This window comes from Bufo bufo, chromosome 3 (assembly GCF_905171765.1).
Source record: "Bufo bufo chromosome 3, aBufBuf1.1, whole genome shotgun sequence".
NCBI classification, from domain to species: Eukaryota; Metazoa; Chordata; class Amphibia; order Anura; family Bufonidae; genus Bufo; species Bufo bufo.
The window spans coordinates 35,869,718-35,895,941 of NC_053391.1; the positions used below are offsets into that span (position 1 = coordinate 35,869,718).

At 44.2% G+C, this 26,224-nt stretch overlaps 1 protein-coding gene and 1 long non-coding RNA gene across 3 annotated transcripts in view; one reads left to right on the forward strand and one right to left on the reverse strand.

Moving 5' to 3' along the window:
• Positions 1-17,889, reverse strand: part of IGSF5 (immunoglobulin superfamily member 5) — a 93,690-nt gene extending 75,801 nt beyond the window's left edge. For both annotated transcript variants that reach the window (XM_040423078.1, XM_040423077.1), the window contains exon 1: positions 17,686-17,889. The gene's annotated coding sequence lies outside the window, so the exon portion shown is untranslated. The remainder of the gene's footprint in view (positions 1-17,685) is intronic.
• The window catches only part of LOC120994474, a 30,392-nt gene continuing 9,756 nt past the window's right edge, over positions 5,589-26,224 (forward strand). Inside the window, exons 1-2 of the long non-coding RNA XR_005777419.1 lie at positions 5,589-5,640; positions 11,962-11,963. This is a non-coding gene — a long non-coding RNA (uncharacterized LOC120994474). The remainder of the gene's footprint in view (positions 5,641-11,961; positions 11,964-26,224) is intronic.

Here is a 26,224-nt window from a genome sequence, read left to right on the forward strand (position 1 = left end):
AGTGGGTCCGCAATACGCGGGCACCAGGCGTGTGCACCCCGCATCACAGATGCGGTGCGGAACAGAAGCACCAATCGGAAGCCCACGGAAGCACTCCGCAGTGCATCTGTGGGGCTTCTCTCCATGCCTCCGCCCCGCCAAAAAATAGAACATGTTCCATTCTTTTACGGTGCGGACGGATCATGGACCAATTCAAGTTGAATGGGTCTCGATCCGTTCCGGCTGCCACACGGATGTTGCCCGTGCATTGGGGACCCCAAATTGCTGTCCCCAATGCACGGAACGGCCGTGTGCATGAGGGCTAATACTAGTACCATGCAGATAGTGCCCTTTAATAATTATTGGCATGCAGTTTCCTAAAATAACTGCGCCCAGCAAATAGTGCCCCTGACACTAATAGTGTAAACATTATGTCCCCCCAAAAATAACTGTGATAAGCTGATACTGTGCCAAGGTGCCCCCACGGTAATAGTGCTCCCAAAAGTCCCACCAATAGGAATAATTCTCTGCTAGAGCACACATGGTAGTAATAGTGCTCCTACAGTGTCCCCAACATGTCCCCACTGTGCCCCAGAAGTAATAATGCTCCCATAGTGCCCATACTAGTAATCGTGTTCCCCATAGACCCCCAGTAGTAATAAAGCCCACCATAATGCCCCGCAGTAGTAATAATTCTCCTTATAATGTGACAGTACAAAAAAATGCCCACTTATAATGTGTGCCAGTGCAAAAAATACACCCTTTTAATGCCACCAGTTGAGCGAATGCCCCCATAATGTGCCAGTATAAAATACCCCTTCTTAGAGCCCCCCGTAGTTGACCCCATAGTACTCCTCTCCCCCTTCCCCATAGTACCCAACATAATGTGTCCCAGTATAAAATGCCCCTATACAGAGCCCCCCATATAAAATACCCCTTCTTTGTAGCCTCAGTAGATGCCCCCATAGTACCACCCAATAATGTGCCAGTAAAAAGTGCCCCCAATAATGTGCGGGTAAGAAGTGCCCCCATAGATGCCCCCCAAAAATGTGCCAGTAAGAAGTGCCCCCCATAGATGCCCCCAATCATGTGCCAGTAACAAGTGCCCCCACAGTGCCCTCATAGCGCTCCTCTCCTGTATTGTGCCATATAAAAAAAATAAACACTTATACTTACCTCCATCAGGCTGGCAGCGATGCGATGCAGGCCTCTTCAGGCCTGTGTCCCGCGCTGTACGGCTCAGGCGGCGCGATGACGTCATCTCGCCGCCTGCACTGACCTCTGATAGGCTGCGGGCCTTGTGCCTGCAGCCTATCAGAGGAACTGGGAAGGGAGAAGCCTCTCCCCCTGCCCCGCATCATCCATCTGTATCACTGTCCTGAGGACGACGACACAGATGACTATAGAGATGAGCGCTTCCACAATGGAAGCGCTCATCTCCCTGTGCCCTGCCGCCCACTTTTCACCAGGGCAGCTCCGCCTGAGGCGATCGCCTCACCTTGCCTAATTGATGGTGCAGCCCTGACTGAGCGGCCTTGGTGGGTATATAAGGTGTGCTGAGCTGCCTTGGTGTGTATATATGGCGTGCTGAACTGCCTTGGTGGGTATATAAGGTGTGCTGAGCTGCCTTGGTGTGTATATATGGCGTGCTGAGCTGCCTTGGTGGGTATATAAGGTGTGCTGAGCTGCCTTGGTGGGTATATAAGGTGTGCTGAGCTGCCTTGGTGTGTATATATGGCGTGCTGAGCTGCCTTGGTGGGTATATAAGGTGTGCTGAGCTTCCTTGGTGGGTATATAAGGTGTGCTGAGCTGCCTTGGTGTGTATATATGGCGTGCTGAGCTGCCTTGGTGGGTATATAAGGTGTGCTGAGCTGCCTTGGTGGGTATATAAGGTGTGCTGAGCTGCCTTGGTGGGTATATAAGGTGTGCTGAGCTTCCTTGGTGGGTATATAAGGTGTGCTGAGCTGCCTTGGTGTGTATATATGGCGTGCTGAGCTGCCTTGGTGGGTATATAAGGTGTGCTGAGCTGCCTTGGTGGGTATATAAGGTGTGCTGAGCTGCCTTGGTGGGTATATAAGGTGCCAATATAACAAAATAATAGCAAAGACAGGTACACTCTGCGGTCTTACTAAACCCTCAAACTGATGTTAAAATTGAGAGATTAGCCAACATATCCTATGGTGTAGGACATGTCTAAGCCCGAGCAACGCGCCAAGGTTTCTCAAGTAGCTCGGGACCTAACACTCAAGTGCAGGATTTGCTCCCCTATATATATGCACAACTGCATGTGGGTTTGAGCACCTCCTGCTTGTTAAATACCACACCATTCTTTTCAGTTTGTATATATAGAGATTCCTGGAGGTGTATAAACTCCAATTTAAATGTGCCTGTTCTCCATCCACAGGCTACATTTAGGTGCACCTGTGAGGCCTGGGCCTTATCAGCCAGTCTTGAGTGGGACTCGCAGACTCCTCCCTCCTCCCACTGCAAGCATGGCCACATGCTGGAGGTAACTGGTGAGTTGTTTGTGAGTCGGCCTCATGCTCCTGTAATTTGCCCACTGGCTCCTGGTATTGCCCATACGGCACAGGTAGGTGAGTGTTAGGTCCCCGAGCTACTTGAGAAACCTTGGCGTGGTGCTCGGGCTCAGACATGTTCTACACCTCAGGATATGTTGGCTAATCTTTAAATTTTAACATGAGTTTGAGGGTTTAGTAAGACCGCAGAGTGCACCTGTCTTTGCTATTATTTTGTTATATTGCTATATTGATTACCACATCCACATAATTGCTATCTTGTGTAGGATGTCTATTGTGGTACTTGTGGTTCGCTGCGGGCATCCTCCACTGTATGCACTGTATGCATTAACTCTTTCTTCAGGTTCAGGCCCGTAGGGACCCTCGTGTTTAACCTAAAAATCCAGTATGCTTCGCGGAGGAGAAGTTTTTGACGGTAATCTCCTCCACGTAAGGGTGTGCTAACTATTTCCACCCCATAGGCACAAAAAGATCTGGTTGGGCGGGCATGAACCTGAACAAAGTGTCTGGCCGCATGGGAAATATTTACCATGGCAGGGTTTGCAATATAATTGAGATGTTCAAGTACGGTACTCTATTTTTTTTATTTTCGTGTGTGGTACTTTCCACATACATGAGATCACACTCAGTACACACAATAACGTAAATCACGCCCTTGGTATTACAGTTGATATAACTTTTTATAGTGAAAGTAAGGGAGTGGTCAGAGTTGTCAAAATTCTTTTTGGGGACAGCATAACTGCATGTCTTACATGGGCTACATTTGGTGAAGCCAATAAAACTTAGCCAATTACTCCCCCCATTTCTGGCAATTTTTCTTGAGGAGAAAAGAGATGGCGACAGGGAGTTTGACAGGGTGGGGGCCCTCCTTGGAACCACATGACATCTGGACTTTAATGCATCCTACAAAATCTGGTCGTCATACAGGATTGGTAAACACTTGTTCAATATATTGCGTATTTTGTTAAATTGTTTGCTATATGTTAGTACCAAGGTAGGCATCCCACCCTGCTTTACACTTCCCTGTTTCTCCCTTCCCTTTATGTAGCCCTTCCCATATTTGTCATTATTGCCACCTCCAAACAGCATATTAAATCTTGTTCTCTGCATTGCTATATTTTTGCCTCTGCAGAGCATCCAGTCTGGATAATTCCTACTTTTTAATCTACTGTCTATCAGCATACACTCCTTCTTAAATGTGGATGTAGAGCTACAATTCCTCATGGCACGGATGTATTCCCCCACAGGGATTGCTTTGATGACATGTAATGGGTGGTGACTTTTGGCATTAAGAATGGAGTTACCAGCTGTGTCCTTCCTAAAGGTTCGTGTACTCACTACTTCACCCAGATGGCCACTTAACGTTAGATCCAAAAATTTAATGTCTGTAATTTCCATATTACACATGAAGCGCAGATTGTAATCATTATTATTGAGATACCCGTGGAGGTCCGGGACGGCAGACACATCGCCCGCCCATATGAGGAGCAGGTCATCGATGTATCTGCCATACCAGACCAATCCAGGGCTAAAAGGATTGTTTGGGCTGTAGATATATTTCTCCTCCCAATAGGCCATTGTTAGGTTAGCCAATGAGGGCGAGAACTTCGCCCCCATTGACACCCCACGTATCTAGAGATAATAACCATCATCAAACATGAAGTAGTTGTGAACCAGTAGTAATTCTGTAACCTCACACACATAATCAATAAAGATGTCACTATGTCTTGTGTAATTGTGTAGATGGAACTCCATAGCCAGCCAAGCAACCCTGTGAGGGATATGGGTATAAGGCCACAACATCCGCTGTAATCCACTTATACTCTGGCTGCCATTTTAAATTGTACATGGCTCTTAGGACATCTGATGTGTCCCTTAGGAACCCTGGAACACGCCTGACCATTGGCTGTAAGATATTGTCCAGACGTTCTGTCAGGGACCCTATTCCTGATACTATTGGCCGCAGGGGGGGAGGGTTGACCTGTTTGTGGACCTTGGGCAGGGCATGCATTATTGGTGTAACCGGTGCATCCACGCACAGATACCTATATTCCGTGTCCGTGAGGACATTCCTACCCAGACCCTTTTGTAATAATGTCAAATATTGTTTTCTAAAATCCATTAAAGGGTCTTTAGATAGTTTGCTGTACGTGGATGCATCGGACAATATATCCAACATTTGATTGTTATACAGTACAGACCAAAAGTTTGGACACACCTTCTCATTCAAAGAGTTTTCTTTATTTTCATGACTATGAAGGCATCAAAACTATGAATTAACTCATGTGGAATTATATACATAACAAACAAGTGTGAAACAACTGAATATATGTCATATTCTAGGTTCTTCAAAGTAGCCACCTTTTGCTTTGATTACTGCTTTGCACACTCTTGGCATTCTCTTGATGAGCTTCAAGAGGTAGTCCCCTGAAATGGTCTTCCAACAGTCTTGAAGGAGTTCCCAGAGATGCTTAGCACTTGTTGGCCCTTTTGCCTTCACTCTGCGGTCCAGCTCACCCCAAACCATCTCGATTGGGTTCAGGTCCGGTGACTGTGGAGGCCAGGTCATCTGGCGCAGCACCCCATCACTCTCCTTCATGGTCAAATAGCCCTTACTTTCAAAGTTTTCCCAATTTTTCGGCTGACTGACTGACCTTCATTTATTAAAGTAATGATGGCCACTCGTTTTTCTTTACTTAGCTGCTTTTTTCTTGCCATAATACAAATTCTAACAGTCTATTCAGTAGGACTATCAGCTGTGTATCCACCTGACTTCTCCTCAACGCAACTGATGGTCCCAACCCCATTTATAAGGCAAGAAATCCCACTCATTAAACCTGACAGGGCACACCTGTGAAGTGAGAACCATTTCAGGGGACTACCTCTTGAAGCTCATCAAGAGAATGCCAAGAGTGTGCAAAGCAGTTATCAAAGCAAAAGGTGGCTACTTTGAAGAACCTAGAATATGACATATTTTCAGTTGTTTCACACTTGTTTGTTATGTATATAATTCCACATGTGTTAATTCATAGTTTTGATGCCTTCAGTGTGAATCTACAATTTTCATAGTCATGAAAATAAAGAAAACTCTTTGAATGAGAAGGTGTGTCCAAACTTTTGGTCTGTACTGTATATCGAACTGTATAGTGGGTGCAAAATTTAAGCCTAGCGATAATACATATTTTTGTTCACTGCTTAGTTCAATGTTGGATAGATTCAATACACTTCTGGGATCAGCAATGTTAACATTTTTCACTCTCATGTATGTGGGAAGTACCACACCCGAAAATAAAAAAATAGAGTACCGTACTTGAACATCTCAATTATATTGCAAACCCTGCCATGGTAAATATTTCCCATGCGGCCAGACACTTTGTTCAGGTTCATGTCCGCCGAACTAGATCCTTTTGTGCCTATGGGGTGGAAATAGTTAGCGCACCCTTACGTGGAGGAGATCTCCTCCGCAAAACATACTGGATTTTTAGGTTAAACACGAGGGTCCCTAAGGGCCTGAACCTGAAGAAAGAGTTAATGCATATGTACCAATAAATGTAATCCTTGCTATAGATCCAGTGCCTAAATATTTATTCTATATCCTAATGTAGAGAAATGTAACGTGGAGATGAACCAAAAGTGGTTTGTTACTATTTGTGATTTTAACCTATGTAACACGTAGCCGTTCACACTGTGCGTTTTCTCTTCCTGGCTATGCACCGCGGTGCGTATGTCAAGCCCTCCAAGTGAAAGTTAGAGACACAAGAGTGGCAAGAGTTAATAGGGCGTAGGTTGAAATCCCAGTGTGAAGGACACATGAAATCTAATATGCAAAAAGGTAACAGGTGTTATCACGATGGAGTGACCAATGATACATTTCTTCCCTTCGCTCCCTGCGGGCAGGAGGGGTAAGTTTAACATTTAAACCATGCTCTCCACCGCGATACAATGTTACGAATAAGGACGTATTGTCTGAAACGCGTAAACAAACACTGCACATGAAGTGACTGTATCTGCTGTTGAAAATTGTGAAATAAAGAAGTTTTCAAGAGGACGAAAAATTGCTTCCTGGGGCCGCTTTTCTGCTATTTTCTACTTTACCGTACCTGGGGACTCGCCCAAAGGCTTCTGAATACGGGTATAAAGGTGAGCTGGAAAAAAGTGTGTTTTTGTACTTTCACACTCGCGTTTGGTGCGGATCCGTTCAGATAATACAACCGCATGCATCCACTCAGAACGGATCCGTTTGTATAATCTTTAACATATCCAAAACGGATCCGTCTTGAACACCATTGAAAGTCAGTGGGGGACGGATCCGTTTTCTATTGTGCCAGAGAAAACAGATCCGTCCCCATTGACTTACATTGTGTCTCAGGACGGATCCGTTTGGCTCAGTTTCGTCAGACGGACACCAAACGCTGCAAGCAACGTTTTGGTGTCCGCCTCAAAGCGGAATGGAGACTGCATCAGCAGAAAAGGCTTCTATTTTCGAGAAGTATTGTAATTAGACCTCTGTTGATTGGCAAAGGGTTGTCTTCTCCAATCAGTCACATTTTCTGCTTCATGGAACGGATGTGCAGTGTCCCACTACGTGTGAAAAGGGGACACTTCAAACATGTATGTTTTCCCTTGTATAGCTGCAAGTCTCTCACAACAGGCTGGTTACTGCATTTACACACTTTCACCACTAGGTGTAGCTGTTACATCATTTATATAGGACAGATCAGTCACAGGAAGTTAGTTGAGAGTTGAGTTGTGAGTGGGGAGGAAGCTAGGAGAGGTAAGCCTGTAACTTAAAGGGGTTCTCCGGCCTAAACCTTTTTTTGGCTTATGACTTCTAACCTGTGGAGTAAAGATTATTGGTGCCATACTTACCTTCCACAGTGTAGCCGTTCCTGAGATCTGCCCTCCTGGTCACGTGGTCCCTCCAGATGGGTTTTCTGTTCTTCCGGGCGAAGTCCGTCTCCTTGTCTTCCGGTCTTCTCTTCCTGCCTTGAGCAGGAGACGGAACGTCATGAATGACGTCACCGCCTCCTGCAAAAGAAAGCTCCGCCCGACCGTCCTCACTCAACACCGCAATCTCACTATGCTGAATGCTAGTGCGCATGCGCAGGATTGCCGTCTGTATCTTACATGCTTCTATGTGAAGCCTGTACTGACTCCTGCACAGCGCAATGTAAGCGCTTTGCAGGAGTGACAGCATAGCGATCAGCCACAGACGCTGATCGCTTTGCTGTGCATGTCCCAGGGGCACTGGATGGCACAGGGGGGCAATGGATGGCAGAACGGGGGTACTGTGGATGGTACTGTTATGGACACACTGTGTATGGCACTGTTATGGAGGGCAGTGTGGATGACACTTATGGGGACACTGTGGACGTCACTGTTATAGGGGCGCTGTGGATGTCACTGTTATGGGGGCGCTGTGGATGTCACTGTTATGGGGACACTGTGGATGTCACTGTTATGGGGGCACTGTGGATGTCACTGTTATGGGGGCACTGTGGATGTCACTGTTATGGGGGCACTGTGGATGTCACTGTTATGGGGGCACTGTGGATGTCACTGTTATGGGGGCACTGTGGATGTCACTGTTATAAGGACAGTATGGATGTCACTGTTATGGGGGCACTGTGGATGTCACTGTTATGGGGGCGCTGTGGATGTCACTGTTATGGGGGCACTGTGGATGTCACTGTTATGGGGGCACTGTGGATGTCACTGTTATGGGGGCACTGTGGATGTCACTGTTATGGGGGCACTGTGGATGTCACTGTTATGGGGGCACTGTGGATGTCACTGTTATGGGGGCACTGTGGATGTCACTGTTATGGAGGGCACTGTGGATGTCACTGTTATGGGGCACTGTGGATGTCACTGTTATGGGGCACTGTGGATGTCACTGTTATGGGGGCACTGTGGATGTCACTGTTATGGGGACACTGTGGATGTCACTGTTATTAGGGCACTGTGGATGTCACTGTTATGGGGCACTGTGGATGTCACTGTTATGGGGGCACTGTGGATGTCACTGTTATGGGGGCACTGTGGATGTCACTGTTATGGGGGCACTGTGGATGTCATTGTTATTGGAACACTGTGGATGTCACTGTTATAGGGGCACTGTGGATGTCATTGTTATGGGGACACTGTGGATGTCATTGTTATGGGGGCTGAGTATAAGGCCTCTTTCACACGAGCGTGTCCGGATAAGGTCCGGATGCGTTGCAGCAAACCCGCGCGAGTAGGTACGCAATTGCAGTTTGTTTTGACTGCGTTTGCGTTCCGTTGTTCAGTTTTTATCGCGCGGGTGCACTGTGTTTTGCACGTGCGTGATAAAAAACTGAATGTGGTACCCAGACCCGAACTTCTTCACAGAAGTTCGGGTTTGGGATCGGTGTTGTGTAGATTGTATTATTTTCCCTTATAACATGGTTATAAGGGAAAATAATAGCATTCTGAATACAGAATGCATAGTACAATAGCGCTGGAGGGGTTAAAAAAAATATATATTAATTTAACTCGCCTTAATCCACTTGTTCGCGCAGCCGGCATCTCTTCTGTCTTGTTCTGTGAGGAATAGGACCTTTGATGACGTCACTGCGCTCATCACATGGTCCATCACCATGGTAAAAGATCATGTGACGGACCATGTGATGAACGTAGTGACGTCATTAAAAGTTTTATTCCTCACAGAACAAGACAGAAGAGATGCCGGCTGCGCGAACAAGTGGATTAAGGCGAGTTAAATTAATATATATTTTTTTAACCCCTCCAGCCCTATTGTACTATGCAGTCTGTATTCAGAATGCTATTATTTTCCCTTATAACCATGTTATTAGGGAAAATAATAATGATCGGGTCTCCATCCCGATCGTCTCCTAGCAACCGTGCGTGAAAATCGCACCGCATCCGCACTTGCTTGCGGATGCTTGCGATTTTCACGCAGCCACATTCACTTCTATGGGGCCTGCGTTGTGTGAAAAACACACAATATAGAGCATGCTGCGATTTTCACGCAACGCACAAGTGATGGGTGAAAATCACCGCTCATGTGCACAGCCCCATAGAAATGAATGGGTCCGGATTCAGTGCGGGTGCAATGCGTTCACCTCACACATTGCACCTGCACGGAAAACTCGCCCGTGTGAAAGAGGCCTAAGTGATAGGGCTCGTGCACAGAACAGTTTTGGTTTTGCGTTCTGCTAAATAAGGTTACTGTCCATGTGCGATTCACTTTTTTTTTTGCAGTCCTATTGAGTTCTATGGGTTCTAGATCTGCATTATGAGGACCAGAATTGGACATGTTCTATCTTTTGTAGAACTGACATAAGGATGTGGAAAGCACATGGACGTCATCATGTCAGTTCCAGTAAAGACAGAACATGTCCTATTCTAGTCTTCAAAATGAGAACCTTAAAGAGGACCTTTCACCTTGAAAAACATTGTGAACTAAGTATGCTGCCACGGAGAGCGGCGCCCGGGGATCTCACTGCACTTACTATTACCCCGGGCGCCGCTCCGTTCTCCCGCTATAGGCTCCGGTATGTTCTCTCACTGTTTGGTGCGGATCCGTCATGGATCTACACAGACGGATCCGTTCAGATAATAAAACCGCCTGCATCCGCTCAGAACGGATCCGTTTGTATTATCTGTAACATAGCCAAAACGGAACCGTCTTGAACACCATTGAAAGTCAATGGGGGACGGATCCGTTTTCTATTGTCAGTGAAAACAGATCCGTCCCCATTGACTTACATTCTGTGCCAGGACGGATCCGTTTGGCTCAGTTTTGTCAGGCGGACACCAAAGCGGAATGGAGACTGAACGGAGGCTGATGCATTCTGAGCGGATCCTTTTCCATTCAGAATGCATTAAGACAAAATGATCCGTTTTGGACCGCTTGTGAGAGCCCTGAACGGATCTCAGAAACAGAAAGCCAAAACGCCAGTGTGAAAGTAGCCTTACCTCCATCGTATGTACCAAGGCATTACTTGCGTGGATGTTATCTACCTCAAGGCAAATATTTCAAGTAAAGTTCTTGTTGGTTCAACTCCTGACTCTCTCCTTCTTCCATACCATCTCTTAACGCACCTAAGGGTGCTGGCGTCGCGAACACCAGGGACCCTGCCAACAAGGCACCCAAAGCATCTACACCATGAAGGGCACCTCAACTTCCATCTGGCTGGGAATCCCTGGACAATTAGAGAGTGCCAAAGGGATATTGTGCCGTCCTTCCCTTCACTGCACACTGGCCCGGGGAGCTACAGAACGGTGAGTAATACTACTACCCCCATCGGCTCACCATGGACGTTGGCATGTCAGGAGAGAAACATCAGAGAACATACACCCTGCAACCATTGCTGGAAGAACACAAGCTGGTGGTGGCATTATCATAGTTTGGGGAAGGTTTTCATGGCATTCTCTGGGCCCACTCATCCATGTGGAAGGGACTCTTAACCGATTTGGGTATGAACCCATCCTTGCAGATCACGTACACCTATCCTTGCTGATTGTCTCCCCTGGGGTGGATGGGATCTTCCAGCAAGACAATACGACATGTCACACGGCTAGAAATGTCCAACATTGGTGGGAAGAGAATGACCAAGACTTCCAAGTACTACCCTGGCACTTATTCCCCAGACTTGAACCCAATTGAGCATCTGTGAGACCACCTCGATGGTCGTGTTCACTCTATGGATCCTCCCATTCCAGCAGCTGTGGGATGGACTGCAGTCAGCATGGCTCCAGATACCTGTGACCACCTACCAGGACCTTATGGAGTCACTCCGGGCCCATCTATCAGCAGTTACTCTGGATATTAGTCGGTGGTCATAATGATGGGACTCCACTATGTATACTGACATACACTTGACTTCTCAGTTTGTGTCAAAACCATTGGAGATATTGTATATGGCAATAAACCGGTCACGCGACTACATAGATGTTTCCGCCCGCAATAAATCTGGATGGTTTTGGCAGGAACGCATTCTTCCACTTTATTGATCTCATAACTTTCTAAGATGACATTTATTGCCAACCACAGCCTGCAATGTCTCAGGACTGGAAAGATGGAAACAACAGAACGGTCGGTGGACATCAGACCATGAATAAAGCTGAATGGAATGAACCAGGACATCACAGGAAGCCGAGAACACAGAATCCTCTACTATTCCTCCTATAAAGCTGTCTACTGGGAATCTGCATTAGCAATGATGAGAAATTCCAGACACATAGTGGGATTCTGTGAAAGTTGGGTGACAACCAACATGGCTGCCATCACATCTCGCTCATCTGTACGAATACTACAAGAAAATTTAGGCTAACACATTCATATTCATAGTCACAGGTACATATCCAAATTAAAGTGGCGTTATACCTACTATAAATGGAAAAATAGAAGCTCTTTGCGCACATTTTTGATCAAACGTGTGTCGGGCCCATCTAGCAGGCGTCAAGGTGGCTTTGGGCAAACCAGAAGATATTGTTCTCAGAGCCCAGCCCCTGTGTTATGAATGAAGTCTAATAGGTTTTGATTTAAATAGATTCTAGTGGGAAGTGATTGGCTCCAAATGTGTGTTTTTTCCTGGAACTTTGGGGCCCGCTATGATATGAGATTCTGGGCCCACGGACTACCCTCTGCGGGGACAGTCCAAGGGGGCAGAGGAAACAGGCGGCGCCCCGTACAGACAGGCACAGCTGTTGCCTGGAAATGGGGTTATGTAAAATACTTAAGATACTGGGGAGCACAAAACAGGAACACGGTCTAAGGGCTTAGGGGCCAGTATTGCTGGTAGAACCAAAAAGTGGAACTATTCTATTTTGTTGTGGAACCTAAAGTGGAAACTATTACTTTGTTGGAGCAAAAATGGCACTATTACTGTATTGGACCTAAAGGGGGGCACTATTACATTGTGGAACCTAAAGGGGGGCACTATTACATTGTGGAACCTAAAGGGGGGCACTATTACATTGTGTAACCTAAAGGGGGACACTATTACATTGTGGAACCTAAAGGGGGGCACTATTACATTGTGGAACCTAAAGGGGGACACTATTACATTGTGGAACCTAAAGGGGGGCACTATTACATTGTGGAACCTAAAGGGGGACACTATTACATTGTGGAACCTAAAGGGGGGCACTATTACATTGTGGAACCTAAAGGGGGGCACTATTACATTGTGGAACCTAAAGGGGGGCACTATTACATTGTGGAAGCTAAGGGGGGCACTATTACATTGTGGAACCTAAAGGGGGGCACTATTACATTGTGGAAGCTAAAGGGGGGCACTATTATATTGTGGAAGCTAAGGGGGGCACTATTACATTGTGGAAGCTAAGGGGGGCACTATTACATTGTGGAAGCTAAGGGGGGCACTATTACATTGTGGAACCTAAAGGGGGCACTATTACATTGTGGAAGCTAAGGGGGGCACTATTACATTGTGGAAGCTAAGGGGGGCACTATTACATTGTGGAAGCTAAGGGGGGCACTATTACATTGTGGAAGCTAAGGGGGGCACTATTACATTGTGGAAGCTAAGGGGGGCACTATTACATTGCTACTTTGTTGGTCCTAAAGGGGGGCACTATTACTTATTGTATTGGACCTAAAGTAGGGCACTATTACTGTACTGGATCTAAAGGGGGGCACTATTACATTCTGGGACCTAAACAGGGGCATTTTTACATGAAATGGGTTATCCAAACCTGTAACCACCACCCCCACCCAATCCCACAATGTCCAGTCCACTCATACAGAGAATACTTACCTTACCCCCTTTAAATGCAACTATAAATATTTGTCTTGGTCTCCCCCATTACTCTTCTCCCCTAATTTCTCTGCACATCCTTTATCTGCTCTAGCCCTTCTGGTCCCTTGTTGACCTCCACCTCAACCTAGCCCACCAGGGGTATCGTTATTAACCAGTTTCAGAAAGCCAAATCTGGAGCCTTTGATAAAATTATCCAACTTTTATTTTATCTTCAGGTTCATGGGTGTAACCGTTTTGCTCTTAAATAGTATGCACATGTATTAAGTACTATACCGCCAACAAGGGCTCAGGAAAGAGTCCGAAACGCGTAGGTTATGGGTGAACTACTGCTGTACCCCTAATTTTATTCAGAAGATGAAATAAAAGTTGGATGATTTTCACAAAGGCTTCGGATTTGGTTTTCTGAAACTGGACTTCTGACCGTTGGTCTGCGGTTGCCGGAAGCTTTTTGCGTTAGGAGAGGAGCTGCGGTGAGCGTCCTTTTATTATTGTTTTGCATTAACCATCTGTTCTTCCACTTTAACTGTATGATTGTGCTCCTAACTGCAGTAGGGCCCAGATATTTTTGGGAATTTTTGAAAGGACTATCTAATAAACAACGACAAATACAATCCATTCGATACCTCCCTATAATAGTCCGGATGATGGTTCATGAGGAGTGGCTGCTGTAGCAGTGTTTGCTATATGACGTCTGATAAGTAATGACTCAGTGGAGCACGCTGCCTGGTATATAGGACACAGAATTATGTCACGTGAAGAACAAATTGTTAAAACCAGAATAATATTATTGTGACTTATTAACCCTTTACGGGCATGGTGTTTTTTTAGGGTTTTTTTTACGTTTTTTCGCGTTTCCATTTTTTACTCCTGACCTTCCGGGAGCCATAATTTTTTTATTTTTCAATTCTCATAGCCATATGAGGGCAGGACCTAGCCTGCCACAGGGAATGAACAGCTTCCCCGATCAAATACTAGGGGAAGCCATTCCAGTGCCAGGAGCGCAGAGCTCCCAGGTTTTTAGAGCTCAGAAGTCATGGTCACATTTGACCACAGCATCAAAAAGGGTTATATGTCTGCGATCGACGTTATCACCATTTGCAGACATTATCCCCAGGTGTCTGCTGTATGAAACAGTAGGCACGCATTGGCTATGGGACTTGCTCCTTGTCATCTTTAAAGAAACAACGACAGCCCATTGATGTGAATAGGCACTGTGCAATATTTCATTTCACCTGTGGTGGTGCTGCAGGGAATTTGAACAGTTGCTGACAGCTTAAAGGGGTTTTCTCAAAATACAAACTTACTCCCTAGCCACCGGATAGGTAACAAGCTTCTGTCCGGTGGAGGTCCAACGGCAGGGGCACACACCAATCACAAGAACAGGGGTCCCTTGAAAGTCATATGAAGGGAGCGGTTGGTCGAGAATGCACACTGCTGCCCCATCCACTCTCTTTGGAACTGCAGGAGACAGCCAGGTTCTCAAGATCAGTGGAGGTCCCAGTGGTCAGACCCCCACCTATCAGATACTTGCGATAGGGGATACATTTGTATTGTGGGAAAAAAAACTTTAAAGCTGATAAATCTAGGGGGTTATGTCTACTGAAGCTGCTAAACAAGTTTTTATATTCTTTTTAATTTACTAGGGTATTCCCCAAAGAATTAAGGATTTTTTCTTATTATTGTTTCTATTTTTATCTTCATTTATTACAGGAGTGGAAATAGACATCTGAAAGCCATGGGCAAGAACATCAATACACTGCGTGCAGAATTATTAGGCAAATGAGTATTTTGACCACATCATCCTCTTTATGCATGTTGTCTTACTCCAAGCTGTATAGGCTCGAAAGCCTACTACCAATTAAGCATATTAGGTGATGTGCATCTCTGTAATGAGAAGGGGTGTGGTCTAATGACATCAACACCCTATATTAGGTGTGCATAATTATTAGGCAACTTCCTTTCCTTTGGCAAAATGGGTCAAAAGAAGGACTTGACAGGCTCAGAAAAGTCAAAAATAGTGAGATATCTTGCAGAGGGATGCAGCACTCTTAAAATTGCAAAGCTTCTGAAGCGTGATCATCGAACAATCAAGCGTTTCATTCAAAATAGTCAACAGGGTCGCAAGAAGCGTGTGGAAAAACCAAGGCGCAAAATAACTGCCCATGAACTGAGAAAAGTCAAGCGTTCAGCTGCCAAGATGCCACTTGCCACCAGTTTGGCCATATTTCAGAGCTGCAACATCACTGGAGTGCCCAAAAGCACAAGGTGTGCAATACTCAGAGACATGGCCAAGGTAAGAAAGGCTGAAAGACGACCACCACTGAACAAGACACACAAGCTGAAACGTCAAGACTGGGCCAAGTAATATCTCAAGACTGATTTTTCTAAGGTTTTATGGACTGATGAAATGAGAGTGAGTCTTGATGGGCCAGATGGATGGGCCCGTGGCTGGATTGGTAAAGGGCAGAGAGCTCCAGTCCGACTCAGACGCCAGCAAGGTGGAGGTGGAGTACTGGTTTGGGCTGGTATCATCAAAGATGAGCTTGTGGGGCCTTTTCGGGTTGAGGATGGAGTCAAGCTCAACTCCCAGTCCTACTGCCAGTTTCTGGAAGACACCTTCTTCAAGCAGTGGTACAGGAAGAAGTCTGCATCCTTCAAGAAAAACATGATTTTCATGCAGGACAATGCTCCATCACACGCGTCCAAGTACTCCACAGCGTGGCTGGCAAGAAAGGGTATAAAAGAAGAAAATCTAATGACATGGCCTCCTTGTTCACCTGATCTGAACCCTATTGAGAACCTGTGGTCCATCATCAAATGTGAGATTTACAAGGAGGGAAAACAGTACACCTCTCTGAACAGAGTCTGGGAGGCTGTGGTTGCTGCTGCACGCAATGTTGATGGTGAACAGATCAAAACACTGACAGAATCCATAGATGGCAGGCTTTAGAGTGTCCTTGCAAAGAAAGGTGGCTATATTGGTCACTGATTTGTTTTTGTTTTGTTTTTGAATGTCAGAAATGTATATTTGTGAATGTTGAGATGTTATATTGGTTTCACTGGTAAAAATAAATAATTGAAATGGGTATATATTTGTTTTTTGTTAAGTTGCCTAATAATTATGCACAGTAATAGTCACCTGCACACACAGATATCCCCCTAAAATAGCTAAAACTAAAAACAAACTAAAAACTACTTCCAAAAATATTCAGCTTTGATATTAATGAGTTTTTTGGGTTCATTGAGAACATGGTTGTTGTTCAATAATAAAATTAATCCTCAAAAATACAACTTGCCTAATAATTCTGCACTCCCTGTATACTGTACCTCCAACTTACATCTTCTCTTATTTTAAATGAATAACATCTAGTTTTTTTTTTTACTGTTATCTTTGGGGAAAATAGCTGGTTGTGAAATGTTTAATGGTAACATCCCTGGTGGTCTTGGGAAGTAAGGTGGTTAATGGTAACATCTCTGGTGGTCTTGGGAAGTAAGGTGGTTAATGGTAACATCTCTGGTGGTCTTGGGAAGTAAGGTGGTTAATGGTAACATCCCTGGTGGTCTAAGGCACTGAGGAGGTTAATGGTAACATCCCTGGTGGTCTTGGGAAGTAAGGTGGTTAATGGTAACATCTCTGGTGGTCTAGAGCAGTGAAATATTTAGGAGTAGTGAAATGTTCATTCATAGCTTCCCTGGTGGTCTAGGGCAATGAGGTGGTTAATGGTAACATCTCTGGTAGTCTAGAACAATGGAATATTTAATGATAACATCCTTGGTGGTCTAAGGCAGGTAAATGGTTCATGGTAACGTACCTACTGGTTTAGGGCAGGGAAATGTTTAATGGTAGCATACCCCGGTGGGTGAGAGCAGTGAATTATTTAATGGTAACATCCCTGGTGGTCTACGGCAGTGAGACAGTTAATGGTAACATACCTGGGGGTCTAGTGATGTGAAATGTTAAATGATAACATACCTGGTGGTTTAGGGCAGTAAAATGCTTAAAAGGGTTGTACAGCTTTGGCAGGCTCGAAACATGCTGTTTGTGGGACACATTACCACTGGTGCAAATGCATGACCATATTCCCATCAATTCACTATATTGACCCCTTTTACTGCTCTTTTAATGTATGAGAATAACCATTTTCTGCTGCTAACCGTGCACTTGGCCAAATCCAGTCTTATCTCAGGCAATGATTGAGTTTAGCGCCCCCTACTATTCCTGCCAAGTAAAATGGAGAAGGGTTTCTGGTAATCATCCTAGTCGTGTAGGCTGGTACAGGAGGTGATACATATATCTGGCCCACCTTTTAACCTCTGTTGTGCTGAACATTTCTACATTTATTATACAAAATATAAACAATTACATCAAAACAATATACAAAATAATCATTTATTACCTTAGGATCTGTTATTACATGATATCAATACACGTGTGCCGGATGGATCCTGGAGCCCTCTCATGCCATGCTCAGGTCTGGACACATTAGTCTGTGGGGTCCATTAATTCCTGAAGGAGTCTTGACAATGAGCCAGTGAAAGCTTCTTAATGTCAAGTTTGAAATGAAAAGGGCTGTGTCCCTGACTAATAGGACTGGCGGTTTCGCTGATAAGAGTGGGGTAGAGTCCACATGTTTCCACGCAGTCACCAGCAATCATTAACCAGACGCTGCTTTCAGTGAGCAGGGATTGCTGGTGACGTCTCACAAGTCTCTGCTGGGAGTTTCAGTTCTTGAGATGCTTATCCCATCAATTAAACCCCTTGCTGACTCCTCCAGTATTGTTTTTACAACTATTTTTGGGCCTCAAGGGACATGACAATCACCACTTTTGATTAAAAAAAAAATAGCTATTTATTTAGCAAATCCAGCAGCTTTGTTATTTATTGTCATGAGCTTTTGGCTGTTTAAACTTATTCTTGAATTTGGTTGTGCTTTGATGGTACCTGGAAACCATCAACTAGCTGGGTCTATGACTGTTTATGGGATGGGGTTCTGATGCAGAGTGTACACAGATCTCACAGTGCCTCATATCAAAATTTAGTATGCTCCTTCCCTGTCCTCATTACATTTCTGACAAATTTACATTTTTTTATTAAGTGGAGGAAGTAAAGATAATAAAAAAAAACTGTATACTTACACCAGACAACTGGAATAACTATAGTGACGAATCTCCACCATACAGCTCTATGTTCCCTGCTTCTCTGCAGTACATGAAAAAATTGGTTCCCTGCAGCCACCACTCGGGGGAGCTCCTTTTAAAGAAATGTATACAGTTGACACTGTAGTTAATGGAAGCTCTAAAAGTCACTTTGCACTGAACTCCCCCTAGTGGCAGAAATACATCTGTTTATGTCAGGACCAGAAGCAGGAGTTTAACACCAGGTAGGGTTGCCACGTTTCCTAACAAAAAATACTGGACAAGTTTACAAAGGTAAAAAGGGGATATGGCTTTAGGGGGATGACATTTTATACCAATGCTTTGATCATACTTTGAGTTTAATGGCATTTTTTAAACAAAAAAGTGATTCAAGGACGTGTGTGTACAGGTGTTTTTGAAATATTGAACAGGTGTCATAGAACCTCAAATATATCAACTACACCTATGTCAGTGCTGCCACCTGAGCCATGCAGCTGTATGCAGGAGCCAAGTTTGCCCTTATTTGTCTTGCATTTGAAAACAATTGTTTATGGTGATTGAAAATGTATTTTCTGACTGATGGAAACCTTTTGCATTTGTCAGAAATATATTAGATATTTCTTTCTAGTGATCATTGTTAGCAATATTACTGCAGTGTGTAACAGGTGTCGGTAGAGAAGCCACCTGCATGTTTTATTCTAAAGATCGGTTATGGATAGGAACAACAACGTGAAATTTAAACTTTATTGATGTTTGTGTGCATGTGCATATGACACTGTGATCTGGGCCCTGGTAATTGTCAGGGTGTTTCGTCCATAAAATGTTCTCAACCCAGTGTATGTCAGACTGTATAGCAGCTAGAGATATAAGCCAAGAAGAATCTAAGCTTTAAAACAAGACTTGGATTGCAGGGCTAGCCACCAAAACACCCCAAGTTACAACCTTAAGAAACCATGTTGGAAGTAAGATCTGCAGGTAATACTTAAAAGCAATGTAAAAAAAATGTAAATCAGACATCATGTAGTACAACCAACCCTGTACCCCACATGGATCTAGAGATCTCCCCATTCATTGCTCAAATCGATTTGCTAGATCTTCTTCAGGCTGGCAGTCCTGCTTCTGCTGCAGATGGTGGCAGTTGAAGGATGGAACTGAGCATGTGTGTCTACCTCAGTGTGAGGGAAAGAGAAATTAGAAAAAGAACAAACAGCAGGTGGCGCTATACAGATACATTTTATTGAATAGCTCACTAAATTTTTAATTACTTGCAATTACAAAAGTATTCAGATCCAGGTGCTGGTTTGAAAACTACTTTGAAGGGGTTGCCCCACAAAAAAATTCTAGAGTAGAGTAGTTACTTACCAGAACCCTAGTCAGTCATTGCCATCAGACTGGAAATTGACCAATCTGATGGTATTTTTGCAAGCGGAGGAGTTTCTCCATGTGTGCCTTATTTTTGACGCATCTAGATTGAAAAAGACTAACATCGCTGTTTTTGAATTAGACCTATCACTGCTTGACCTGAGCTCTGCCTGTTCTTCATTCTGACCCTGTACTGCCTACCCTGACATATCGACTGTTCACTGGATTGTCAGGCCGCAAGGGTGTCTGGGAGTGTGTGGGTGACCAGATGGGGTAGTGGGAATACTCACTGTTCTGACACTCCCTAGGCAGGCATGCAGTGATGGGAAGGTTGCACCTTTTCTTCCCTTTGAGGCACACTCCAGCTCTGGGGTTCTTCTGCCTGATGGAAGTTGAGGTGCTCTTGATGGTGAAGGTTTTGAGTTACAAGTCATGGTCCTGGTTGTCCTGGCACCAACACTTCTCAGTGTAATAGCAGCACGGGAAGCAATAAGGAGGTAATTGTGCAGCAAAACAGTTCCTTCAATGACTAATTCAACTGCAAACAGATCAGGACAGTTCTTATCTCGCAATGGACTGGCAGAAGGCATCTCTTAAAAGTAGTTCTCCTGACTCCGCACTTCACTCGCTGACTTTAGCATATTCATCCAGGCATGAGGAGCACTCATTTTCTTGTTAAGTAATATAACACAACCACAGGGTGGTCCCCTCAACGGCAAGAAAACTCATCTGCTCCTTATTTTGAACAGGTTGGGGTTCACATGTTCACAGTCGGATGTGGACAGAGTAGTCATGCAGGTGACCAGTTTGTAGCAGATGTGTCCAGGGCCAGAAGCCTTTTTTTTAGGATGACCATACTTCCTCTTTTTCCCAGACATCTCTTCTTTCAGGGACCTAAAAACATTGTCCAGCTGGGATTTATAAATTTCCAAAAATGTCTATGACTCCCTTTCTGAATTTTCCTCTGATATCCCATAATAACCGCCTGGACATGCTGTGAGTTGTAGTCCTCTCCTCTTATAGCCCCTCTATGAAATACCCTCTGATATACCATAATACCTGCATAGATATTCTGGGAGTTGTAGTCCTCTCCTCTTATACCCCCTCCTTGAAATATCCTCTGATATCACATTGTATCAGACTAGACATGCTGGGAGATGTAGTCCTCTCCTCCTATACCCATTCCCTGAAATATCATCTGATATCCCATAATACCTGCCTGGGAATGCTGGGAGTTGTAGTCCTCTCCTCTTATACCTCCTTCCGGTAACATTGCAGTATATAGATTACAGATTTACATTCTGTGTGTTGTATCGTCACCCACTGTCCCAGGTGTGATGCCCTCCTTTTAGGGGTATGGAGGTGTTCATCTTATATGACTGGACGCAAGGGCTGCAAAGTCTAGAAGCTTCCAGTAATGCAGTTTTCCTCTCCAGAGCTGGTTCTTTACCACCTCTCTATGCTTTTCTTTCATCTGGCCTGCTTCAATGGATGTTTCCTTTTGTTCTTTCTGGCCTCCTCCTGGCTGGTCCCTGGTCCAGGGGTGGCTACTCTCTCAGTGCTTCCTTCTCCTAGACCTACCTACGCTAGACTACCCTAGAATGTCCTATGGTAGACACCAGAAATCTGATGATTGCTTGGTATAAAAAAGTGTAAATTTTTTTTAAAAAAAAATATATAAAAAAAATAAAATAATCAAATCACCCCCCTTTCCCCAAGGTATAAATAAAAATATATAAGGGTCCATTCACACGTCCGTAATTTAGGTCCACATTTGTTCCGCAATTTTCACTTTCACTTTCAATGGGACTGGAACGGATCCGCATCCGCATTTTCGGGATCCGCATCCGTTTTTTCAGGATCCCTTTTTCCGGGATCAGCAATTCCGTTCCTGAAAAAAAATAGATCGTCCTAATCTTGTCTGCAATTCCGGACCAGAAAAGGCATTTTCTATTAGACCTCTTTCACACGGGCGTCATGTTTTTGGCCCGGATAAGATGCGGGTGCGTTGCGGGAAAATGCGCGATTTTTCCGCGCGAGTGCAAAACATTGTAATGCGTTTTGCACGCGCGTGAGAAAAATCGGCATGTTTGGTACACAAATCCGAACCTGGACTTCTTCACAGAAGTTCGGGTTTGGGTTAGGTGTTGTGTAGATTGTATTTTTTTCCCTTATAATAGCATTCTTAATACAGAATGCAGAGTACAATAGGACTGGAGGGGTTAAAAAAAAATTCAAAATAATTTAACTCACCTTAATCCACTTGTTCACACAGCCCGGCTTCTCTTCTGTCTTCTTCTTTGCTGTGCACAGAAATAGGACCTTTGATGACGTCACTGCGCTCATCACATGGTCCATCACATGATCTTTTACCATGGTGATGGATCATGTGATGACCGGAGTGACGTCACCACAGGTCCTTTTCCTGTGCACAGCAAAGATGAAGACAGAAGAGATGCCGGCTGCGCGAGCAAGTGGATTAAGGTGAGTTAAATTTTTTTTTTTTTTTTTTTTAACCCCTCCAGCCCTATTTTACTGAGCATTCTGTATTAAGAATGCTATTATTTTCCCTTATAACCATGTTATAAGGGAAAATAATAATGATCGGGTCCCCATCCCGATCGTCTCCTAGCAACCGTGCGTGAAAATCGCACCGCATCCGCACTTGCTTGCGATTTTCACACAGCCCCATTCACTTCTATGGGGCCTGCGTTGCGTGAAAAACGCACAAAATAGAGCATGCTGCGATTTTCACACAACGCACATGTGATGCGTGAAAATCGCCGCTCATGTGCACAGCCCCATAGAAATGAATGGGTCCGGATTTAGTGCGGGTGCAATGCGTTCACCTCACGCATTGCACCCGCGCGGAAATCTCGCCCGTGTGAAAGGGGCCTTATAGTGTTTGTGATGTGCGCTCCGCAAATTGCGGATCGCACATTGCAGGTGTCCGTGTTTTGCGGATCCGCAAAACTTACTGACGTGTGAATGGACCCTAAATCCCTACTCTCGGGACACGTCACGGGGGTGAATTATACTAGTGACCTCATCAATTTACACATAAATTCCCACCCACCTATTCTAGGTGACGGAATTATGCTAACTTACTCTCCTGGATTCTAACACACCAATATTTTCTATCGCAATTGCTGCCACCACCTATACTATAAGGCAATAGGGGCCTATACTCACATGTTCTCTCAACCCAAAATTAACACCGTAACACAGGTTATCTATATGGGACCTAAAATCCTCTGAAACACTACTGGTAACATTATTCCCTCCGAAAGAGCAAGTTCTATAAGACCACAAGGAAGGGACTTATCAATTTTTTAATTTAATACACGATAGTGCAAGTGCAATACAAAAAGAAAGTGTCAGATAAAAAAAAAAAAATTAAAATATACACACAATAACAATGCAGTAAACAGAAAAAATAAAAGGGATAAAATACAGAATATTGGCTTACTGAGATACAGCAGTTATATTCCGGCTGTGGGGACGGCTGAAGATATGGGCAGTCACTCCAAACAATGTGGATCCCTAAATGGCTGACAATTAACTGTTCCCAGCCACCCATTTTTATCCCCCCTCAGCCGAGGGGTGGGCTGTGAGGGAACCTCCCTCCGTTCAGTCCGGCCTGGGACGTCTGATATTATTCAGGTTTTTGCCCCACCTTCCCAAACAGCTGACCGATGTGGCAATATGAATCACGGCGATTCCTCGCTGTATGACAGGGACTGTGGGTACAGGTAAGATCCCATAATCTGAGTCGCCTCGTCCCGGTCATACAGACACCATATATGATCGAGTTATGCTTTCCAGAAGGCCAGATCCGGAACAACGAGAAATGCCTCATGTTCAGTATGGCGTGTATAGACTCTGCCCCGAAGCCCATGTCAGGCTGAACACAATTATTAGGGTTCTGAGGCTGTGGGTGCCATGAGGTTGGAGTTATGGCTTCTGATATTATTTCATTCATCTACGGAATGGGTTAGACCACCCACTGGTCTAGCAGCCAACATGTCTAGGGTGGCTGTGCATTTTAGGTATCCCCCTCCCAGGTCTTCATTAGTATGCCCATATGGCTTGTAAGTAGCAGGCCTGTGCTAAATGGAGGCATCCTCTGAGAATGTGGAGTGTCTCACCTTTTTGCAGACTGGTTGGCATCTAGAGGCACAATTTGCATAAGTCCTTAATGAATCAAAAGACACTGACATACAATCAGCTATTGATAATGCAAGTTTAGGAAAATCTATCTATCTACCTCAGATTTCATTAGAATAAACAATATAAAAATACATATTATGGGCATCGGCGCATAGGAAAACGCCCGTACTATTAAAATATAAAAATATTTATCCCAAACCGCAAATAGTGAAACACAAAAAAGTCAAAATGGCCAATTTGCTGTTTGTTTTGCTCACTTCATCTCCCCAAAAAATTTAATAAAAAGTCATACATGCCCCAAAATAGTATCAATCAAAAGTACAGATTGCCCCACAAATGAATCCTCACACAGCTCTATACACATATCTGCAAAAAAGTTATAGGGGTTAAAATGAAAAAGAAAAAGATTTTTTTTAAGGTCTTTATATATATTTTTTCTGTATTAAAGTGCAAGAAAAAATATACAAGTGTTGTATCGCTGTAATTGTACTGACATGAAGAATGAAAGTAAGAGGTCAGTTTTACCTTATAGGGAACACTGAAAAAGAAAACCTATAAAACTGTTGTAGAGTTGTTTTTTGTTTTTTCAATTTCACCCCATTTGGAATTTTTTTTCCACCTACCTACAATATATTGTATGCATTATTAAAAGGAAGCATTAGAAAGTGCAACTTGTCTCACAAAAAAAAACAAAGCTCTCATATGGCTATGGGAATGGAAAAATAAAAAAGTTACGGCCCGAGAAAAGCAGGGAGTGAAAAATGAAAACGAAAAGAACCTCTGGGGCTGAAACTGGTAATACAGACCTCAGGCTTACTTTATACAGATACCAAACTAGATCCCCCATTTATACAACCCTCAGACAAGACCAGCTCTTATACAGACCCCAGACTGCACCCCCTCTTTATAGCAGTCGGGAGGTTGTACACTTTTTTCCAGCTATGAATTGACCTCATTAGGGCCACCATCAAAGCAGTACAGGAGGTATTGCCATCGTAGACCTTCCCTGCCTTGGGCACGCTTTCATTTCAGCATCAGTTTTTCATGTGTTTTTCAAGCTGAAAGCAGAAGTTGAGTATACTAGCGTTCATATGGTTGTAGAGGTTCTCCATGTAGGGTGAAGGTGCCTTGTGCCAGGGAAGCACTAACAAGTCATGCTGCCACTGTCAGGGTATTGCAATACTCATGGACATGAACTTAGTGGAGCTTACTATTATCCAGGACCCCCTTTCTAAGCCATTTAGAAAAAAAAAAAATTCTCTCTGCCACCACTAGGGGAGCTCACAGCAGACTGTGCTGAAGTTGATGTTTGAATAAATCTCTGTCCAGTGAGCTCCCCCTAGTGGTTTAACAGAAAATGACACTCCAATCCTTTAAAAGGCATTAGGGAAAGTTCTGTGTCCTCCAGTTGAGACAACTGCCTATTCTTGTCCGCAAAACGCGGAGAAGAATAGGACAGGTTATTTTTCACGGAACGGAGCAACGGATGCGGACAGCACACAGAGTGCTGTCCGCGTCTTTTGCGTCCCCATTGAAGTGAAAGGGTCCGCATCCCAGCCTGCGGCTAGGATGCGGACCGAAACAACGGCCGTGTGCATGAGGCCTATAGCTGAGCCCGTCTGGTATATTATTTCATTATTTTTTTTATACAGTTTGGATTTTAGAAATTTATATATTCAGATTATTTTGCGCCATTTCGTAAGAGAAAACGATTGAACTGTATAAATATGGAGGGGGGGGGGATGGATCTTTCACAAAATAAACCCTAAGTTTAAAACATTGGGAGGTATGGTGTCTTAAAAAAACATACTGGGGACATTTATCAAGAATGGAGTAATTTGCGCCAAAAAAATACTAACATTACAAATCAAAAGTGGTGATTTGTTTCACCTCATATATCAAAAGGCGCACGCCACTTTTAAAATGTGACTTTTTAAAATATAGACTTCATTGTCACCTATTTCTCTCTATTTGCGACATTTTAACACCAATGGCACTAAAATGTGACTTTTTTTTAAACCAAAATGAGCCATTTCAGCCAAACCCCTGCCAGACCGCACTTGAGACTTATTTTTGAAACCTATTTGCGACTTTTTCAATGGTAAATTGCGACTTTTGTCTCAGACTCGGGACGTTTTTGTTGAATGTCCGTTTATTGACTGAAACCTGCTGTTTAGCTCATTTATATCATCCTCTTTTAATTCTTACCGATCACTTTTTCCCCACGACGAGTTGGTTTTCTTTTCATAAATGCGATAAAACACCTTT